At 40.0% G+C, this 22249-nt stretch overlaps 1 protein-coding gene across 4 annotated transcripts in view; it reads right to left on the bottom strand.

The window, feature by feature from the left end:
- The window catches only part of Ndae1 (Na[+]-driven anion exchanger 1), a 138576-nt gene that overhangs the window by 92841 nt on the left and 23486 nt on the right, over positions 1 to 22249 (bottom strand). The window contains exons 1-2 of one of the 4 annotated variants that reach the window (XM_022078829.2): positions 13605 to 14347; positions 6273 to 6436 (exon numbers count right to left, since the gene is read on the bottom strand). The exons of 1 other annotated variant lie outside the window; for it this stretch is intronic. The gene's annotated coding sequence lies outside the window, so the exon portion shown is untranslated. Of the gene's footprint in view, positions 1 to 6272; positions 6437 to 13604; positions 14348 to 22249 lie in introns of those variants that run through there. 2 more of the 4 variants (XM_022078830.2, XM_022078827.2) reach the window with 2 other exon arrangements.

Below are 22249 nucleotides of genomic sequence, written 5' to 3'. Positions count from 1 at the left end.
ATGGGCCTGTTCTTATTAGTGTCAATTTAGCTAATTTGAAAAGAATTTTGTAAAGTACTTTAAATGTTATATTCGTGCAATAAATAACTCGCTCTAAATACTGACAAATTCAAAATTAATGAGCCTTAAAATTGTTAATAACTATTTTTATCAACAGACCTACGTATAACCTTCAACCACAAAATAGACATAAACATCTGAATAAACATAAACGATGATAAACAGAAAACACGCTGCCTGCTGGCTTAACAGATTCGTGTGAATCAACAAATGTCAAATTATGAGAATAAAATGAATAGGTTATGTCAATGATATGGACGGAAACATGGAACAGCTACATTAGACGCAAATGACTAGGATTTTCGTGCAAGTTCCTGAGCACTGCGGGTCCCAACTTTTCGTTGGCTCGATCTATTAGACATTCGGTAGGACTCCTTGGATGAGGGATCGGCCCGTCGCAAGGCCTCTACCTGTACACAGGACAGCACAACACAACATCCATGGCTTGAGTGGGGTTCGAACCCACGGTCCCAGCGACCAAGCGGCACGAGGCCCACGCTTTTACTGACTGCTGATTAAACTTCCTGTGTTTATCATCTTTAAGCCTGGCGGGCGGTTGATAAAATAAGATAACCTTACTAAGACAACCCAGTATCAGCCCACTCACGCCTGGAAAAGAAACGATGAGAGATGAAAGCATGAAAGAAACCCAGGATTAAACTAGTTTATGTGGGGAAGAAGCTGGTCCAGGGCCGATCCCCCAAACTGGGGACTAGATTAAACGGAATTTAAAAACGCTTCCCATACATCGTCCAGCGTGAACGACCTTGCTGTTACTTCCCAGAATGCCTCTGCTCTGAGCGTGTCTGTACGACCTGTCCCTTTTTTACCTGGACACAGAAGAAGACCCATCGTCAGAAATCCTTGACCTTGTCTGCTTCTTAGAAATAATTCTCTGAAGAAAAAGCCTCCCAAGTTATAACACGAAAGACGACACTGGTCACCACGCGGATGAAACAGCTTCAGTGATCCGTTCTTTTAAATGGTCCAAATTTATTATTTGGACAGAGAACGCTTGTTGCTTCACATAACCCCATAGGGGTAAGATCTGGAGAGCGTGGAGGCCAGGCTATCCACTCTCCTCGTCCAACCCATCGCTGAGGAAATGTTTGGTTTAGGTAATGTGGAGATTACAATTTCATTCTCCAGTTAGATGGCCCAGCGATGGGTCACTGAAGCTGTTTCATCTATCACACCGGATAATATCTGCCTTCGCGTATCCCAACCCTATTTTTGTACAGATTTAATATTTCCTTAAGGCATGTTACATGTTATCCTAGACAGTAATACGCTTATTATAATTTGATACGTTTAAATACAATATCCTGCTAGACCTTTTCAAATTCGCCAAACATCTCCGCAGATTCCGGGGTACTTGCATTACAGAATTATTGCACTGAGAAGGGAAAAACTTAATATGGCACAGTAATGTCCCTTCTCAGATATTTTCAAAGAAATAACAGTTAAGAAATGTAACTTTAATATAGGCCTACTCTCTAGTTCTCGCTCAAATTTCTTGTATCCAAGAGCGATTTGGAACAATAACACGTATCTGTTATACAACCAATTACGAACTTAAAAAGAACACTGACTAAGCGACCGGTGATAGCATTCACAGTTGATACACACGTAAGCCAGGCAATTTTTTATAATGTTTTAGTCATCGCTGAGTGTCGCTGAGTCGCCATGAATGTTTATTCTGTATGAAGGAATCATAATGACGAAGGACGTCGCGACGCCACAGTTGTAGTGTGAATATTATCATTTTGAGCTAAGACTATAAACGAAATGACGTCGTCTTGTGGATAAGTTACTAAGCACCCATTTTGCTTCAACTCGACGTCGATCCGCTGTGTATAATCTGTACTCGTTATGTTTCAATCACCAACAAAGACTTCCTGTCCCAGCCCGAGCTCGATTATTTAATGACGCTCTTAAAAATCTGCGTTTCAGAAATGGTACAACGGTATCTAGATATCTGACGCCAAGTTTGTAAGGTGCAATCTCGAATTATTTCCGAGACAATCAAGTCGGTGGGATTTATTTCTGGAACCCGACTGTGTGACGAGCAGACGATGAGCGCAACTACGAATATTTTTCTTTGCGAAAAAAGGAGTGGCCCGAGAAAACCCCGAAATGTTCTACATAACATTTGACTGCTATCATTTGATAGATCAGGCCCATACCTCGGGACAGGCTCTGGCCCGTGCATACCTTTATACCAACATAACAAATTCCTAGGAACGTTTACTTTAATTCGAATTATTTCCACTGTATGATAAGGTTAACAGAAATGATAAGTTAATAATTAAACGTAATTAAATTCTTTATTTCTGTGTATTCACTGCAGTGGTATCGTTTCCCCACTACTTCAAAAACATTAGACATTTGTCACAGGTTTACATAATATACATATCTAAAATTTTATTACCGTCCAAAAAAACCTTTCTCACAAAAATTCTTAGGTACGTTTACCGCGTGCTCTCAAACAGGCTTCCTAGTTATAGTAATTTAGGGAGATCTCGACATCTGGGAGATCTCGACACTTTTAACAAATTTCACTCTAGCGACAGCTGCACTGTAGTGGCAAAGACTGTAATTGTACAGAAGATAGCCTACCATACTGCGATCAACGTGTAACTTCAAAGGAGTCTGTTTTTGCAAGTCTCAACCTCGTACGGAACCCTCAAAGACGACCAGGTGAGTTTTACATACCCTAAATAGCACATGCTATAATAATTACATTCCAGATAATGATAATTACACTGGATGCACATGGCATTTATGGATTAATAGTTATTGTGGTGACAACTCGCACTTTCTAAAGGACAGCCATGCTATGTGAACTGACAAAAACTTCAACTGTGACCAGTGGTGACATGTGTATTGTAATCGTGTAAGTCAGGGAGGTTTCGACACAGTGTACTGGGGAGAACTCGACATGTCGAGTTCTCCCTAATATATCTTTTTCTGGTTATGAACCTTATGATACGGTGTTCACTTGGCATGGGATAAGTCAGCAACAGTTGGTAATTTGACTAGTGGGTTTCGAAAATGTGGAATCTACCCATACAACCCTGGCGTACTGGCAGATGATGTCTTCGAGTATGAGCTTGTGCCAGCTCTGAATGGTGGAGATCCTGTTCGTCTTGACTCCCCTGCACCCTCATCAACGTCTACGTTCTTTGAAGAATTGTCACCAGTTCCAGTGGTAAAATCCCGAAGTGACTCCTCTATTCGCAAAGGAAGGAGGAAACAGGAATCGGCCGTTGTAACATCAGCAGCCTTCAGGGAAAAACTGAGAGAGAGCAGACAGAAAAGTGGAAAGCCAAACAGGCGTATTGAAATGAAGACAATTATTAGCCGCCATTCAGAGCGACGGCTCGGGACGGATGTTCCCAGCTCCTCAGGTAACATCAACCGTGTTAAAAATTACTGTGGTATGTGCAGTGCCTACTATTACGATGACAAAGCTGGCGAACAATGGGTTAAATGTCTCGGCGACTGTGGAAGATGGTTTCATGAAACTTGCGTGGAAAATGGAGCAGATAATCAGTTCACATGTAACGCCTGTTTTTAATTTTGCATATTTACTGTTTATTGACATTATTTTATGAATCCAAATTGTTTCTGTTCAGTATTTACAGTCTCCTAATATTTCCCATGCACATGTCGAGATCTCCCCAAACACAGGGAGAAGTCGACATTTTGCTTCCATTTCTTTTTTGTTAATTGCACTTAAACTTACCTGCTTTATTATTGTAGTACAAATAAAACATACCTCCATGGATAATATATGAAAATTTCTGTTTTTAATTTTCAAAAAATATTCCTGAAACCTAGAATTCTTTCTTAAGGTGTCGAGATATCCCTAAATTACCCTATACATCCATTTCACTACTTATCGCTGTCGAGCGGAATGATAAAGGCGAATTTGGATCGTCGTTTGTCTATATCTTAACCTCCACCCCACTATCTCATTCGACGCTAAATGACATTTTAGATTGTACACGTCGTCGTTAAATTACCTATAAACCAGTGACAAATGCTTCGGTCTGGCTCATAGTGGGCCGACAAACCACTAAAACTGTAGAAATATAAAAGAAATGATTTACCAGATTAATCAAGCAACCAACAACCGCGAAATTTCTATTTTTATGGCACGTGTTTCCTTCAGCTATTATTATTATTTAGTGTTCTGTCTGGCGACAGGTCCATATGAACAGGATCCTTCCATCCTTTTCTCGGACTGGGACCTGTTCATATACGTTCTTGGCAGATGATCCAGAAGTGGTTTGCCATTGCCTTCTTCTGTGTGTGAATGGAGTAATTGTTGGGATGCCACGGAGGAAAACTCCGTGTTGCCTAGACCACGGCCTTGACCAACACAAGTTATAAATTCGGGCACCGCCGGGAATCGAACCCGAGACCCCAGGATTACAAGGCCAGCGTTCTAACCGCTAGACCACCGTGGCGGTCCTTCAGCTATTACGACTAAATTAAGCTCAAACCTTCCCCGACATATTGCATTAATAAATTATGTATCTCTTTTTTTCCCCACATAACTGCATTTTAGTCAGAAGTCGTAACAAGGAGTTGGAGGAGGAGAAGAAGAAGAAGAATATTTTATATTTGTTTAGCTTGCGTAATTTGGCATGACACAACACTTGTAAAAGAATAACTTACTTTCAAAGCTATCATTTTCACACTTCAATCAATCTTTCACAATGGAGTTTAATAAACCTTCTAACGCAAGCCTGACATGATTCGAAAAATTCCGCCAGCCCCAGGGGGACGCTACTGAAAGTTTTCTTTACGAAGTATTAATAATTTTTGCAGAGAATGACTTAATGGTTTTAAAATCCTGTCTTATACACGTATTTAGGTTAATATTCCGTGATATAATGTGCATAGATCTTTCTGGGACAGACTGTAGATACAGGGTACAGTTTGTCATGTTTTTATTCAAATTTTAAATCAAAAATGTGATGAAAATTTTAAAACTTACATCATACACAGCATAAAAATAAAACAGCAGAGAATCTACTCTACATGAGGACCCCCACAGGCACAACTCGCGGACTCAAGAGTTCATAAACGTTTAAGCCGACATGCCATCGACAAAAAGATCTAACTAAAATGATGGAAAAAGAATTATACCGAATGGATCATTCAAGGGTAATTCCGGGCTGAATTCATTCCACTGTCAGAGCCAATTTATCTTAAAACACACAGTTTCTTAGTACAAAATACTTCTGTTCATTAGCAATTTGGATATCGTCCACCCGAGTCACAATGGACGTTGAAAATAATGGTTTAAAGTGCATTAGTTGTCTTCAAGGTTTACAGAGCTTCAAAGCAACTCATATCCTAACAGACAGAAAGAGATGAGACTTCATTGGCAAGATAAGTGCCTATCCAGATGGTTATGTAGTTTTAATCGGGATTACGTCCCAAGCATAGATGTTGGTCCTCTTAAAGACAGACTGATGCCTCATCTAAAATTCTTCGAAGCCGAAGCTCGTCTAAATAACATTTAGAAATTCAGTCCGTACCTCACAGAGAACACACTGCGTCTCCATACCTGTGTTCCTAGAACTTCAAGGTCCCTTACTAAAACACGCAGACGTCACAATGGTACCCGAATCATTAACTGCATCATTAGTACATACTCGTGATTACTTGTAGTAAGTAAAAGTTAAGTTTGTCCCACTATACGCCATGTAGGCGCTTGGGGGGAGTGGAGGTCTTCCTTGACCTCGGCACTAGATGGGGGGTGAGTGGTCAGCATCACGCCCCGGCCGGCTTTACCCCCGGGAAAAGACCCCGGTACCCATTGTAGAGGAGGCTGGGTGGGCCCCAGAGGCTAGAGGAAAAATCCTCTGCCCCCGTCGGGGATCGAACCCCGGTCGTCCAGCCCGTAGCTAGTCACTATACTGACTGAGCTATCCCAGCTCATGATTACCCCTATTATAATATATAACAATATCGCAAAAGCTCAGGAACGCAAGATACACATAACGAACAACGTCTTGGAACCGGAAGTCTTCGTAAACCGAGAGTTCCCTGTCTAGTACTGCACAGCTGTCTCCCAGACGGGATACACGAAACATAGACAGGTGTTTCTCAATCGGGAGTCCGCGGGCCTGCAGCAGCCGTACACAAATAATTTTTAAAAATAAAACAGTATCAAATTATCTTGACCGTCTCACCTCTTCCTCGGTTCTTACAGGACAAAGGCCGAAGGCGATTAAAGTAATCAAGATCCACGAGAGTTGGAACAGCGTTTCAAAAAGCCTGGATGAAACAGCATCTGCCCGCTGTTCTGGTTCATAGCGTTGATTCGCGTGGTCGCTCTGAGCGGTCCATCATCATTCTACAAAGGACACGGAGTGACAACAGATTAATTCGCTCTGACTCAAAAATACACTGCAGTTTGAACGGAAGTTACAAACAGGAAGACCTACATGTATCAGAATAATTTAATAACGGCTCCATAACGAAACGATGTGGACTGGATTTACCTGAACCAGTGGCGTGCTGACATTGAACTTCCTGGTTCCGTAGAAGATATCCTGATTCAGCCGGCTGATTGGTTGACTTGACTGACAGACTCGCTGACCGACGCTCCAAATAATGGAGTTCTATTTAGGGCCAAGGATGGTGAACTAGTAAGACTACTCAACGTGACAACGAAAGGAGAAAATTCAATTCCAAGCACGCCAACTACAAAAACACATTTTAACTGGTAACACAATTTTGTTCTTGGTTTGTCTCGTACACGATCGAAGTCTCGTAGTCTACAAACTGTTCTGCAAAGCAAGGTTCTTTGTAGTTAAGCGTCTTTCTCTGTTATTTCCAGTGATATAATTATTTGGGGCAGATGCACATTACAGATTTATAATTGCATTAGAAAACTGCGTCTCGGAAATTGCTCGTAATGAAATCCGTCAACCCCTGAAAAGCTTTCAAGGGACTCGAGATCCACTCTTCTGTTTCAATAACACAGATCGATTCCAGGAAGTATATTATCTTTAATGTTTCATCCATCAGTGGAGGTTGTAACGCACAACGCTGCAAGGGAACAACTGTATTTAAAAAATAAAGCCACTAAAAAGAACGGCAATGCAATAATTAATTTTATTCATCAACTACAGACTGTATTTGTAGAATGATTTTGTTCCAGTAGCCATTTTCTCTTTACGTGTCTGTCGTCTAATATCGGACGGCGTGGTTTCTGGTAGCACCGGACAGAACAACAATTCTCGAAAATATTATTTAAGAATAAATATAATTTAGTTTGATTCTGTTTTTACCCCTGATTATTATATAAACTCTGTTATCTTTACTGTTGGAGAGATTTGGTGTTTCTTTATTTTGTTTCAGGCGTGATATAATAAATATATATTATTTAAATCTTGTCCGTCTAATCACAATAAATTCTTATTGAATATTAAAATATTACAATAATTAACATTTAAAATATTTAAAATATTAAATGACGTTCTTTATCGAAATATTCGATTCGATGGTCTAATGTAAATCGAATATTTCGATAAAGAACATCATTTAATATTTTAAATATTTTAAATGTTAATTATTGTAATATTTTAATATTCAATAAGAATTTATTGTGATTAGACGGACAAGATTTAAATAATATATATTTGTTTCAGGCATTAAAATCAGATTTGCTATTAGAATGAACAGCAATGGACAATGGACCGAAGATCAAATGAATCTTGCTATAGATAAGGTTAGGAATAAGGAGAAGATTTTTTTTTTCAGTCCCCAAAAGTTCTCTCGGAAGTGGACTAACAACGTTGCAAGAATGTTGAAAATGTAAACAATTTTTTTAAAACACGTTTTTCTTTACTTTTTTTGACAATTTGATTTATTTAAAATACATGTTTCACGAATATAAAAGTTCAAATTTGTAAAAAAAAAAATATATTTTTTTTTGTTTCAAATTACACATTCCTCCCCTCGCCCCGAAATCATTCGGTGTCCGGTACTATACGACCTTCCCCTACTTTAAAGATTCTCACACATTTTATAAAATACCTGTGCAAAATATAAAACAAACTGTTAGTTTCATAAGTCGCCTAAACATTCTAGGTATTTTATTAAAATACCTGCGCATTCCATAGAATGCCTGAATTTCATACATTGCTCACTGACTTCAGGCATTCCATACATTGCCGGATTTCATAGTTTTCCGGTAACATATAAACGAAATCCTACTGTAGCCACCACCATCTCTACTACACGCAAAGTTAAATGATGGAGCACAGATGTTTTTATAGCAGTTGGTCTCGAGAAGCAGCCACCACAATTCAGGACGAATTCATAATAAAAAGATATGGCAGATAACAAATCCTTCTAAAATGTGGCACACTTCGAGTATTCAGAACGACAGCTGCTAATTAAAATTGCATTTAAATTCGGGAAGTGCTTGCCGCTATGTAGTTTAGAAATATGTCTTCCCATCTGCTTTTAAAAACGTAAATATTAGAATATTAAAATATATAAAACTAGAATTTTATTTGTTGTTTTTGCGTGTACAAAACTTGGTCTCTCAATTAACGAAAAAACCAAATTTCCGGCGTTTGAGGACAGGGTATTTGAACCTAAGACTTGCGGTAGACCGCGGGGTCCGCTATGTTGTGGCTGGTCACACACTGCAGTCCATCCCGGACCGTGTGTAACCGGTGGGATACGTTGGGTCTCCGGGATATTTGCTTAGCTCTGCTGGTCGGTAGGCAACTACTCATCTCATTTGTGTTCACGGCCAGTTCGTGGCAAATCAATCGAACACTTTATTAATTTCACAATCCTCACTGCCACCTCTCCCAAGCTCACAAAGTGTTGTGTTGCAACAGTCGGCAAAACTCCATTTATCTACCGTAAACATGCTTACGGTTTGACAATCAAAATTTCAATCTTTGCCCCAAAAGGAAATGTAACATCAACTCCCACTTGGCGCGGGTCCAAGTTCAGTCCGACAAGAAAACACGACAATGAGTTGATAATACATAAAAGTTGGATTCATTACACGTACAGAATTAACACAAACCAATAATGGGACATGTGATTGGTTACAGACTGACAAAGTGACCGCATTTTGGATAGCTTCATATTTTTTGACGTAAATACGTCTATATGGAAGGGTCTTTCCGCAAAAGAGTGACTGAAAAACGTGTAAGATCTATATCAACAATGTGTAAATATGGACCGACAACAATGGTCAGCTTGCGTGCATTATGTTACCTAGGAAACATCATCTGTTTACTCGGCATTGTTGTGTTACATTACTGCCGTCAACAATCCGCTTTCGTAACAAGATGGATAACATTGAAGATAACATTACATTACAGAGACGTAAATATAATTTAAATACAGAGACGTATTTACGTCAGATTCTCCGGAACCTTGGTTCCACTTAGTAACTTTTAGGCGCGACTAGCCGCGTGCCGCGTGCGTCAAGTCAGCTAGTCGCACGCGGTTTATGAAGTCGCGGCGACAGTATTTAAATGGAGGTTGAAGAGAGAGCAGCCCCTACTGTTCTATCATGTCCGTCGTGGGGAAAAGCGAAGTCGACGATACTGGATACATCCCATGTTCTTGGAAAGTTCCACAAAAGGCGCATTCCATCTGCTGTACGACGAGAAGTTTTTCAACTACACACGAATGAGTGTGAAATCGTTCGACCAACTGTTACAACTGATCAGGGAGGAAATAGAAGGAACGGATACAAATTTTCGCCAGAGCATACGCCCTGAAGAAAAACTCATGGTCACTTTAAGGTATGCAAAATTTATTTCAGTTATTCATTTAAATATCTCCACCTAGTCTGAACCCGGCGATACAGCAGAATTCTCCAAGGAGTGGTCTGATGTTGACGGCCTGTCCGGATAGGAGGTAGAATAATAACCACGTTGTGAATGGTGTGATGAGAAAACAAGTTGACTTTTATAGCCGCGCGCGACAGCTCTGCCGCCTGTTTGCCGCGTTCCTAAACTTAACCGCCGCGCGCGACTCGGCAGTCGCGCCGCGCCAGTGGATTTTGCACCTATAAAAAGCAATACAAAGCGCACGGCTATAAAAGTAACGAACTTCAACCAGAGCGAACTCAGTGACGCTGCAGGTCGCACGCGGGAGCCGGAGCTGTATGTGAGTTGCCTGTATTCCATATGGCGATGTCCGAGAAATCTTTTAACACAGAGTTGTTCATTATGGAAATTGAAGAACGACCAGCACTGTGGAACAGCGGTATGGAGGAATATTGTGATAAAAATATAAGAAAAACTTTGTGGGAAATGGTTAATATTTTAAAATCAAGTCTTCAAGCTAGACAAGAAAGCGAACACCACGACTCTGATAAATTATTTTTGTTGTCGCTCCTGGATGACTTCAAAATAATACCAGACTACTGCAAAAGTACGACTAAAATTGAACTGATCGAGTTGATTCAGAGTTATCAACCTCAACTTGTTTTCTCATCACACAATTCACAACGTGGTTATTATTCTACCTCCTATCCGGACAGGCCGTCAACATCAGACCACTCCTTGGAGAATTCTGCTGTATCGCCGGGTTCAGACTAGGTGGAGATATTTAAATGAATAACTGAAATAAATTTTGCATACGAGGTGCGATCGGAAAGTTTCAAGACTGCGCCTATAAAAACCAGTACACTTATCTCAGGTATTAGATTCATCCGTCACCCTTGAAGTAGTTCCCCTGGGAGTGAACACAACGATCCCAGCGCCGCTGCCAAGCCTGGAAGCATCCCTGGAAATCTTTCTTTGTCAGCCTGTCAAGCACCATCTGCGATTCTGCCTGAATCTCTTCTATCGTCTCAAATCTCCTTCCCTTTAGCTGAATTTTCATCTTTGGGAAGAGGAAGAAGTCACACGGAGCTTAAAAAGGAAGTTGGGGTCGGTTCTTGCAAGATCTTTGAGCTCCTGACGAACGAGAAGTCAAGTCGATTCTGCTTCTGGTCCTCAGACAGGATGCGTCGCATGTGGAGTTCTTCCTTTAGAATCAGCTGACAGGTCCCATAGCCTATCCCAACAATGTCGCACAAGTCGTTGATGGTACGACGTCGATCTTCGTGAATGGCCTGCCGAATGTTCGTAACATTTTCGGGCGTTGTGCTCGAAGATGGTCGTCCAGAACGCTCGTCATCATCGACAGAGGTTCGGCCATTTTTAAAACGTGAATGCCACACAAAAGTTTGTGCACGACCCATTGCGGACCCCCCAAATGCTTGTTTTAGCATTTCATAGGTTTCCGTAGCCGTTTTGGCGAGTCTTTGGCAAAATTTGATGCACACGCCATTCCGAAATCGCAGGAGGGTCGGTGTAATGCACTACCAAAACGCCAGTAACTAAGAAACAAATGCTAATTCGATGATGCCGGCTGGCACACTGATTCACTATGAATGTAGGCCGCACCCCCTAAAGGCAGAAGCTCGTACTACATCCGGTTCGCCCTCTATTGACACAGTCTTGAAACTTTCCGATCCCACCTCGTACCTTAAAGTGACCATGAGTTTTTCTTCGGGGCGTATGCTCTGGCGAAAATTTGTATCCGTTCCTTCTATTTCCTCCCTGATCAGTTGTAACAGTTGGTCGAACGACTTCACACTCATTCTTGTGTAGTTGAAAAACTTCTCGTCGTACAGCAGATGGAATGCGCCTTTTGTGGAACGTTCCAAGAACATGGGATGTATGCAGTATCAAAGACTTCGCTTTTTCCCACGACGGACATGATAGAACAGTAGGGGCTGCTCTCTCTCCAACCTCCATTTAAATACTGATAAATGCTTGTCGCGCGTAGTCGCCGCGACTTCATAAATCGCGCGCGACTAGCCGCACGCGATTTAATAAACCGCGTGCGACAAGCAGCTAGTCGCACGCGGCTAGTCGCGCCAGTGGGTCCCTAGCCTTACTCTCCACCAAGTATTTTAGGATGTTCAAATCAATGAGGACGAGATGGGTGGGGCATGCAACGAGCATGGGGCAGATGATAAATGCGTACAAAATTTATGGTTGAAGGGAATATACCACTTGGGAAGGCGAACCCGCACATGGGAGGATAACATGAAACATTAAACCAATGTTACTGTTTAAAAAGGTACGCATCTCAAACGCTAAAGTTCCGACATTTGTTGGTTTCAATACTGGTGTGAAAAGAAATTATGTTACTCGTGTGTGCATCCGCTTATTAATCTAGTGCATCTACTCAGACTTATTTTCTATTTAAGACGTAAATTTCTTACATGCCCCTGATAGTGGACTTGCTGATTAAACTTTCTTCACATAATGCATTTATTCCTCAACCGGGATACGAAATTCTGACCTACAATACAAATAACGACACTGTTCTTATATTTAATTATAACATGTCCTAGCTGAAACCTGCCAACATGTTGGCATACCAAGCACGGGTGGGAAGGGAGAGGGGGGGAAGCACCAGGACCGTAATATGCGACAAAGGACGTGCACCAGCTGATTGTTACTCAACCGGTCAATCCCTTCTTTTACGGGAACTTGTGTTAAGTTTATCATCGTGTTCACAAAATCCTCCTGTAGGGTTGTATCCCAAACCAGCTGAATGTAGCTCACGTCTCTGAAACTATTTCTATGATTCACTTTCCCTCTCGTGCGTAACTCAAGGTCACGTCCTACTTGAAATATGTTTAGTAAAATGTATTATTATTATCCTCATGTCAAGCAAATCTCGACCTTGTTACTTGAATATTCCAATCAGTATAAGGTAAAAAGTTCAAATTCATTATGCAGTCTCCCCATTTCTTTGTTCCTTATCTATAGATCGAAAATACATATAGGGTCTGGAATAAATACAATTTTCTACCTACCATATACTCAAGTTCACGTAATAATTGCAGCCAAGATATTTAAAATACCTCACTTGTTAACTAATTGTGCCATTTAAAATTATTTCCCATATTAGACAGCTAATTTCCCCCCACGCTTTGATCTAGATCTCTCTGTTTTTGCTGAATAAAACTGTATATGAATGTCCCACACATCTCATGTACCTAGATATTATATTTCATTAAGAGCACAAACTGCGATGTTTCTCATTCAGTTCCTTCTTAACTGCTTACATGGCTGCAAACATCAACGTGTTTTAATTAATTCTTAATTTCATCACGAATCTGATGTCGATTTGTTACACTCGTTCTCAAGTTAAACTTCTGCTTCTTGTTCAGTGACGTGTAACTTATTTTGTGGTAGAATAGAATGCTTTATTATAACCACTACCAACTGGCGGCTACTGTTAACGCAAGCACAATAATGATAATTCAAACATTTTCACAAACCTTAAAACATAAATACACAAACACCACACGCCGATTAAAGCAGCTCTAACTTCAAAATGAAAAAAAAAAAAAGGCAACATTCGTGGATTGTTGCCAGGTAGTTGGAAGTATCCCCAAAAAAAAACTCTTTTATGTACGTGTATGAATATCTGTGTGCGCGCAGCTTGAGTAATGGCGGATGGTTACTGACCTTTTATGACTGGCGGTAGTGATGATATTAACACAGTCAAATGCGAAGAAGTGTTAACCTCAGGTGACCATCAAGTCTCATAGTTGGTTTCTGAATTCACGAGTACACGTCTTCAGTAGCCATTTCTGTATTAAACCAACCAAACGCTCCCTTCTGCCCGACTTTCCACAAACAACAGTCGTACACTGACGGAAGTTGCCCGCCAAGGAAGAAAGGGGGGGACAACCAGCAGTAGGGATGATATAAGCGAAGGTAAATGAGAACCGAAAGAATAAGAAACAGCAGAGACAGAGAGACGCAAAGGACGTGGGCGATAATTTTCCTCACTCACACACAAATGCACTGACGCACGGCCTCAACAGAGCTTCACCGCGCACACGGCTTTTCGTGTCTCACTTCCCTCGGCTTGCTGTTCAACTGCTCTGTTCCCCGCCACTTACTTATTGATCGAGAGGGAGGTATGGCGTCGGAAGCGCCTTCACGCGGCCATCCACGAGAACGCATTCCGTTGACGACTCGCTTGGGCGCAACCATACCAGCAAAGAAATGCAGCCCAGACAACTTCCAACAGTGGTGCTTTTCAGTGTTCTTGTATTAAAGAAAATCATTGTTCTTTCTTTTGTTATTTCCGGTCATTTCTTGGTTCTTGGAAGGCAAAGATTGAATGCAGTCACAACACTGTCGTTCGTTTCTTGAAACAAGTGGATCCAGTGTTGATGAAAATAAGATCCACCACACAAATTTGTTCACTTGAGAATCTCACTCATTTTTTTTTTCCCATTGGTAACTACTGTCCACAGATCAGCAAAACCCTGTTGAGGAAAGTCATTTCTGTTGCGGTGCGGGGGGAATGTTACTTATCAGCTGGACTAGAGGGCTGCTATTGGTGGGAAGTGTGATACGTCAGAGTTTTACGCTACTACACAGACTGAAAACATCAAGCAGTTAATAGTAGCGTGTAGTGAGCGTACTTGTAATGTGTTCTACGGGTGTTGCGATAATATTCTAGATTAAATCACTGTGCGGTAAACTTAAAGCTGTACACATTAAAACACAAGAAAGATTGTTGTGTGTTGTTCGTTCAGTGGTTGTGGAACGAATGCTTTTAGGATGGGTCGTCACTCGCCGCGAAATCTTGCGCATGCGCGTATATCTAATTCCTAGCAGGAATTTTCTCCTGATCTGTGAACTGTAGATGTACCATCATCGTCAACAACCTGTAATTCTGCATTTGTATATTTGTCTTTCTAAATAAACAGCTAATATTTCCTTAAACAGCACTAACAAGTTGATATTTGTAATGGCGTTTTCTTTGCGGTACGGACCGAATTATTAAGTACCACCTCTTTCATCTTCAAAGTGGTTGTTTTAATTATTTCTTGTTATTCTCATCGGAGATGTCAGAAACAGCGGCAAGACTGGGCGACGTTTGAAGATGTGCAATTATGCAACCATCTCGTTTCAGCGGAACAAGGACAATTACGCGGTACTGGGGGGCGCATCGCAACAATACGAACAGCGCTCCTACACACAATCTATTTTAACTCGGCTAATACCTTCATTATTTTAACGCGTGTTAATTAAAAAATGTGGTCATTTGTCATCTCTGTGATAAAAAGTCCCTGCGGTTAATTAAGTTCCACTCCAAAACAACGTGTGGGGAGGTATAGCATCATGAATTCTTAAACTCGGCACTAGGTGGAGGTGAGTGGTTAAATTCATGCGCCGGTCGCTTTACCCCCCCCCCCCCCCGTGAAAGAGATTCCCCTCGTACCCTTTAGAAATGAAGTTGGTGGAGGGGGGAGCTTGGGGAAGTGACAACAAGTCTGGACGCAGTAAGCGAACAGAAATCTCTGCCCGTAGCCTAATCAGTGTATTGGCTTTGTAAATGGACTTGAAAGCAACTAGAAAATGGGTGTGGAGAAGGATATTTGGTGCAGAAATTGTCAAACAATTACAAAAAAAAATGGAAAAGGGGAACTGTGAAAGCTTGTTAATAAATATAAATCTAAACTGCAGTGTTTATCAACCGGTGTTTCCTTACGTCTGGGAGTTATGAGGACGTTTTTCGAGATATTATCGGATGATTGTGTGAAAATCGATAGTGTACAGATATCTGGCATTGATTGCCTTATTGGAAAGAGGGAATAAAGAAAGAAAGTAACAAGCAAAGAGGCAGGTAAGGAAAGTAACTGGTTTTCTCATGTTTCTGCCGTTGTAAAACAGTCAAAAACATATTCTGGGTCATTAAAAAGCAAATTTTGAACTTCGCGTCACTTGTTACAACGTCTCGAAGTTCTCTGCAATTTCCATCGATTTCCCACGTTCTCCATACGGTGTGAACCAGCGCAAAAATTATTTCTTTATCAATCACTGGTTGACGAATACAGAGACACAATAAACTCTGGCCTGACTGCTGCAACCTGCACGACAAGCCACGTGCTCTTTGTCTGAGCGTACCTTTGGCGGTGAAGATCTGGCAACAACGGGCAACCAGTCCAAAGCTTCAGTTCCTATGGCCGCGGATTGATATTTAATTTTGCGTGCCGTACGAAACAAGTTTCAATTTATGGCTCGTATCTGCCTTCTTTAAATGGTACCTAGTGTTCACAGCAACATTTCCATTGGTTCTCCGGTTGCAAAAGTGTCAAGGCTGTCCCAAACAGTGCATTAATTCTTACCGGCCACTCCTTTCATTTAAACTCATGCCAGGAAGTGGTTTTCGCTGGGTGGTGTTGTCCCGTGCGAAGCTTCTAGTGGTAGGCGCAAGGGTAGGCAACCTTATAACGTGAATAGCAATTTTTTTATAATGTTCTTATATATAGAGAGAGACTGTACCGACCTCGTATGTACTGATTTGTACATTTTTATTATTTTATATAATTTATACAATTTAATGCCATATATTTCAGCTGTAACTTTTAAAAAAGGAAACTTGTAATTTTCAATGATGAATTCACAGATATGTAAACAAAAAAAATGCAGATTATTTATATTTTCCGTGGAAATCTAAATAATTTAACGCAGGTTTGTGATATGAAGGCAACTTGAAGTGCTGAATAGAATGACCAAATAATTATTATTTATTTCATGTATAATACACAAGACTATAACATAATTAGTTAAACATAGTCTACGTTCGACATTAGACTATATTATTGATGAACTAATTAACAAATATAGTTCGCAATGCGACACGCGTTTGTGCGTGAGATGAATAATGAACTTGCCAACCCCTGCGTTAGCAGATAGAGTTAATTAAGAGTCCACGTTTCCCTAAAAACGGTTTGTGAGAGTAATTTTCTAGTTGTATGACCTGCCATTCAGGACTAATGTTCTCATGACTGCCAGGAGTTGGGATCCGAGGGGTGGTGGTCCTTATTTGCATAAGTCTATTTGAGTGCGATGTCCCACAGCACGCGTGACGCGAGTGCACATCAGCTGCTACCAAGTTCAGGCATTACCGCTTTCAAACCTCAGGTTTTATTGCGATATGGTTAATTTTTCTAACCACAGTAAGAAGTCTTCTCACGAGACGACCTTGAGAGCATCTGAGTCCTAGAGGAGACATCTTTTCCAATTTGTTTCCCTCTTTCAGTCGTACTTCTCTCTTCCTTCCCCATCCATCTTTATTTATTTATTCATCCATCCACTTCTCTTTCTTTCTTTCTTTCTAGATTTGTTTGTTTAGTTCGAATGCATTCTTTCCTGAAGAGCAAACCACGAAAGGCATAACGAGGTGAATGTGCCTGGCCGATTTTAACCAAAACGGGCAAGTGTCCTACATTTTAGTAAAACTTTCCAATATTAAATTTAATAAAAAATTTCTCAGCAGTTTTCGAGTTGTAACATGCGGGCAGACGGACACTTTTTTTTTTAAAATGGGGCTATTATTATTATTATTATTATTATTATTTAGTGTTCTGTCTGTCGATAGGTCCATATGAACAGGATCCTTCCATCCTTTTCTCGGACTGGGACCTGTTCATATACGTTCTTGGCAGATGATCCAGAAGTGGTTTGCCATTGCCTTCTTCTGTGTGTGAATGGAGTAATTGTTGGGATGCCACGGAGGAAAACTCCGTGTTGCCTAGACCACGGCCTTGCCCAACACAAGTTATAAATTCGGGCATCGCCGGGAATCGAACCCGAGACCCCAGGATTACAAGGCCAGCTAGACCACCGTTATTTATACCACGCATTGAAAAGTAATAAATTACACACAAACACACAATGTTGTTATTACTGTTATTAGCCGCTGCACAGAATGTGAACTGCGGCGTTCATACCTCACGCGAACTCATTTGTAATGAATGGCCTTATGCATTGTATTCCCACGAAACTGAGGGCACCTTACTTATCAAGTCAGCGGGGCAAGGCAGTATTTAACAGAGCTTCGAGAAGGCTATTCGGAGTTTCAACATAAATTATCCAAAATCAAAAAACAAGTAAGCCTGGGAAATTATTATTGCGCATAAGCACAAATTATAGCAGAAAACTACTGCTTATGGATAATCAGACTAATGCACCAGTTTTATCAAACCCAATTCCCTGATTCTGTAACAAAATATATTCTTATTTATTGTAATATATCTGTGTCTCCGTGTGCGCCCATTTATGACTACTGAACCATTTGACGGATTTTTATGAATTTTGGTATGAATATTATACCAGTAGCGGCCACGTAACTTTTCTGATTTCTAATTTGGCATCATCAGATACGGCAGACGTTCGAACTTCGCCAGGTAACATAAGTTGTGTGTCTGATAATGAATCTTAGAAACATTTTCACCTTCATCTCTGTAGTATGCGAAAAAAAAGATCGAAAATATAAATCTCACATGCCCAGGCATGTGAGATTTTGAAATAAATACAAATTTCTGTTACCAAATATAAAATGGCTGTGACGCAAATATTTAAATTTGTATATGAAAATATCGATATTGTATTAGTAGAACAAATAAATTATCAAAGTGTATTAGACTTACTAATTAATTTAGTCTGTACTACATGTCAGCCTCACCGTAAAGGATTTAGTATTTGAAGGAATGTAGGCGTCCTACGTCTTTCCAAAACTTTAGTGTGCAACCAGAGACTCAGTCTTGATGGACACAACGCAGCTGATTAAATTTCGGTGAAATATTTCCCGGAAATTATTGTGTAGGAGGCAAGGAAGTTCTACACATCGTACTGAAGCGAAAGGTTTCAACGCCCATCCGTCTACCTGGAGTAATTAATATAGAAGTAATCAGTATAATTCAATTCTTCAATTCAATTCTTTTTATTAGAATGCTGGATCATTAGCCAGACAGCCAATTACAGATTCAGCACAACTAAACAAAGTAAATACAATAATCTAATAATAATAATAATGTTATGTCTGCAATTGATATCAGAGTTAATATGTGGAGTTATACCTCCACACTCCATACGTCTTCTTCGTGTGATGCTTAACTAAGCACCAGGGACAATTTCATTTTGTTTGAGCTTTCAAGAATGTGGAACTGTTATAATATTTATAAAGCTAAAATTGTAGATATATTTGTATGTTCGCTCTTAGCTAGACAGCGGATAAACCGATTTGAACCATACTTCGCATGCTTATTTCTTGAGACCAGGAACGGGATATAGAAATGTCCAAATTCGGGAAAAGTGTCCTAATTTCCCGAGTTCTAGTGAGGGTGTTTCCTGTAATTCGGACACGGAGTACAATCGAAGATCTGTGACGTTATGGAAATTGTTTGTTTCGAAGAGCAGATTGCACGAACAAAGGCTAAAACGTCGAGACGCTGTCCTGGGTTCGAGTTCCAATGAAGATAGTGTCTGTGGCTTGGGAGCTAAACTATTTACTATTTCGGCGAGGAGATTATAGAAACTAAGGTCACAACCCTAAAACTGCTCTGGGTTCGAGTCTCTGTGAAGGTATTGGGTTTAAGAATAATAATAATAATAGTTTTTTTTTATTTTACATTCAACGATGCGTATAAAATGATCAAACCTATGGTAAGATTTCGGGCATTACAAATTGATAATTATAAGAATTTGTCGAACATCTGACAATTTTAGTTTTAGAAGAGAAGCCCGTCGCCCATTGAAGAGGCAGGCCTTTGTGATGTTGTGAAGTCCTGTCTCGTCGACAGCCGAACTTTGGGTCGTACAGGATGTAGTCTAGACCAGTGGTATTCAACCTTTTTTGTTCGCGTACCCCCAGATATAATTTCTCTTTAACTTCGTACCCCCAAAGTTGTTGGTGTATAATTCAAGTTATACATAGTATATAATCTACATCTAAAATAAATTAAATAAATTACATTACTGATTATTCAGTGTTTATCATAAAATAATACAATTTTTTTAAAAAATTTCACGTACCCCCTAAGATGTCTTCGCGTACCCCAGGTTGAATACCACTGGTCTAGACACTGCACTGAGGTATTCTGGCTGAAAACCTAGTTTCCTTGTGAAACTTAAAGTTTGTCCGCGCTAAGTGTTGCAAACTACAATATAATGCTTAGTTGGAAACCAGAACTCGAAGATGCTGTCCGCTAATTCTGTCGTCTTGAGAACTGAAAGTTTTTTTTCTAGACACGTCCTTCAATAAGGCAAGATGGGCCCATGGGGTCATGTGCTCTGGAACAACCAAGAGATGACAGCATTCTGGGATATTGCTCCGTGTAGTCTCATAGAAGATGACCGACGTTTCAGAGGTGTGTACTATCTCAATTGTCAGGATTATATTGATAAAGACAGTATGCACCTCTGAAACGTCGGTCATCTTCTACGAGACTACACGGCGCAATATTCCAAAAGGCTTGTCTTTTTCATACTAGCCGCCGTGAGAACCTGAAATCACACAATGACTCAGGTTATGTAACGACGCTGATTCCACTGGAAAGTTTTAGAATCGGCAGAGTTGCAGATAATAGGTGAGGGCATTGCCCCTGCTTTCGTTTGGGGAGACCAAGGAAAATCACGAAAATCCTTAAGTCAGAATATCCGGTGACTTATCTGGAGAGTGAAACCTAATGCCAACTGCTTAGTGACACGAGGCAGGCAGGTCCTTGTTTCAAACGTTGGTAACTCTTCTTTGGGGAAATTTTAGCAAGAATTGCTCTGGACTTCTAGTCATTATTTAGTGTTCAGGTCAAGGGTTAATACATTCGTCCACTTGTTGAGCTTGTAACTCGCAGCAGCTGGCGTGCGTCTTTGAAATGTTGCCTCACATTTACGCGTCATAAAACCGGTATTTGTGAAATTAGATGTCAGAGTTAACAGTGCGTGGTGTGCAGATCTTAAGGCAGAAAGTTGTATGTACCGTCGTATAGCCCAATGTTGTTTAGTTCTTATAAAGATGTCAGGTTTCAGATGGCATTAACGACGCCTACTTAACGTCAAATGAAATTCAAGGATTAGGCATGAAGCAGCCTGATTAGTTTAAATTTCTAGGGGATAAGACTCATGAAAAGGTGGTAAGTTATCCTTGGCGGGGATTCTGAATGGGTTCTTCCAGGTTACATAGAGCGTGCTAAATCTTGAGCTAACCATCCGAGACCAAAATTTTCGAACACACATAAAAGGAGCACTTTCTACGTGCAAAGTAAATAAATGTAAATTGTTTTAGGTCGTTAATGTTGGAATGAAAATAGCATAAAAATAAGGAATTCTCCATTCTAAATATCCTAAAGACGAAATAGAACTTCGTTGCTCTCAACAACAACAACAAAATGGCTCGTTATGGAAGGAAACAAATTGGCGCTTGGTAAAACATAGAAATCTTAAGATAGTGTAATTGCGTCATATTGTGAATATTATATCAATTATTTGTTTTTTATCCGTCTGATCACAATATAATTATTTAAAATTTCTTAGAATTAAGATAATAAAATATCATTCATGTTCCATATCGATTGATCGAATTTACATTTCGGAACATTTACACAACATGTTTCGGTTTTTATAAAACCATCATCAGGTGTAAAATATATCTAAGAACTTAAAACTCAATTAGGTGTGGGTCAATACTCAATTGACCCACACCTATTCGAAGACACTAGTACTTCTGGACATATGGGGACACTCACTCCTACATCTTTGGCCGATATGTACATCTAATAACATTTAAGAAAAAACAACACCTTCGCCCAAAAATGGAAAAAAAACAAACGTAATGAAACATCACCAAAAAACTACAGAAATCATAATTGAGTTTTAAGTTCTTAGATATATTTTACACCTGATGATGGTTTTATAAAAACCGAAACATGTTGTGTAAATGTTCCGAAATGTAAATTCGATCAATCGATATGGAACATGAATGATATTTTATTATCTTAATTATAAGAAATTTTAAATAAAAAATTATATTGTGATCAGACGGATTAAAATAAATAATTGATAGAAATCTTATTAAATTACATAAAAATAAAGTTGTGTCTGTGCTTAAGACTTGTAGAGGACGTGACAGTAAATGCGTGAGAGTGGACATTTTCAGTTCCTTTAACCACTGCTCAGACTCACGAGCCGCCACTGATCAAACTACAATAATTTTATCTGTTGCAAGAAGCTTCCTGGTAGAAAACACTGAAAAACATGAGCGAGGAATGTTATTTAAATAGCGACTGTACTAATATAAAGAAATAATATTT

Source organism: Zootermopsis nevadensis, unplaced genomic scaffold (genome assembly GCF_977971745.1).
Source record: "Zootermopsis nevadensis isolate Lab colony 2312 unplaced genomic scaffold, Znev_1.0 Znev_ptg000017l, whole genome shotgun sequence".
NCBI lineage: Eukaryota > Metazoa > Arthropoda > Insecta > Blattodea > Termopsidae > Zootermopsis > Zootermopsis nevadensis.
This window is presented reverse-complemented; position numbering and strand designations above follow the sequence as displayed.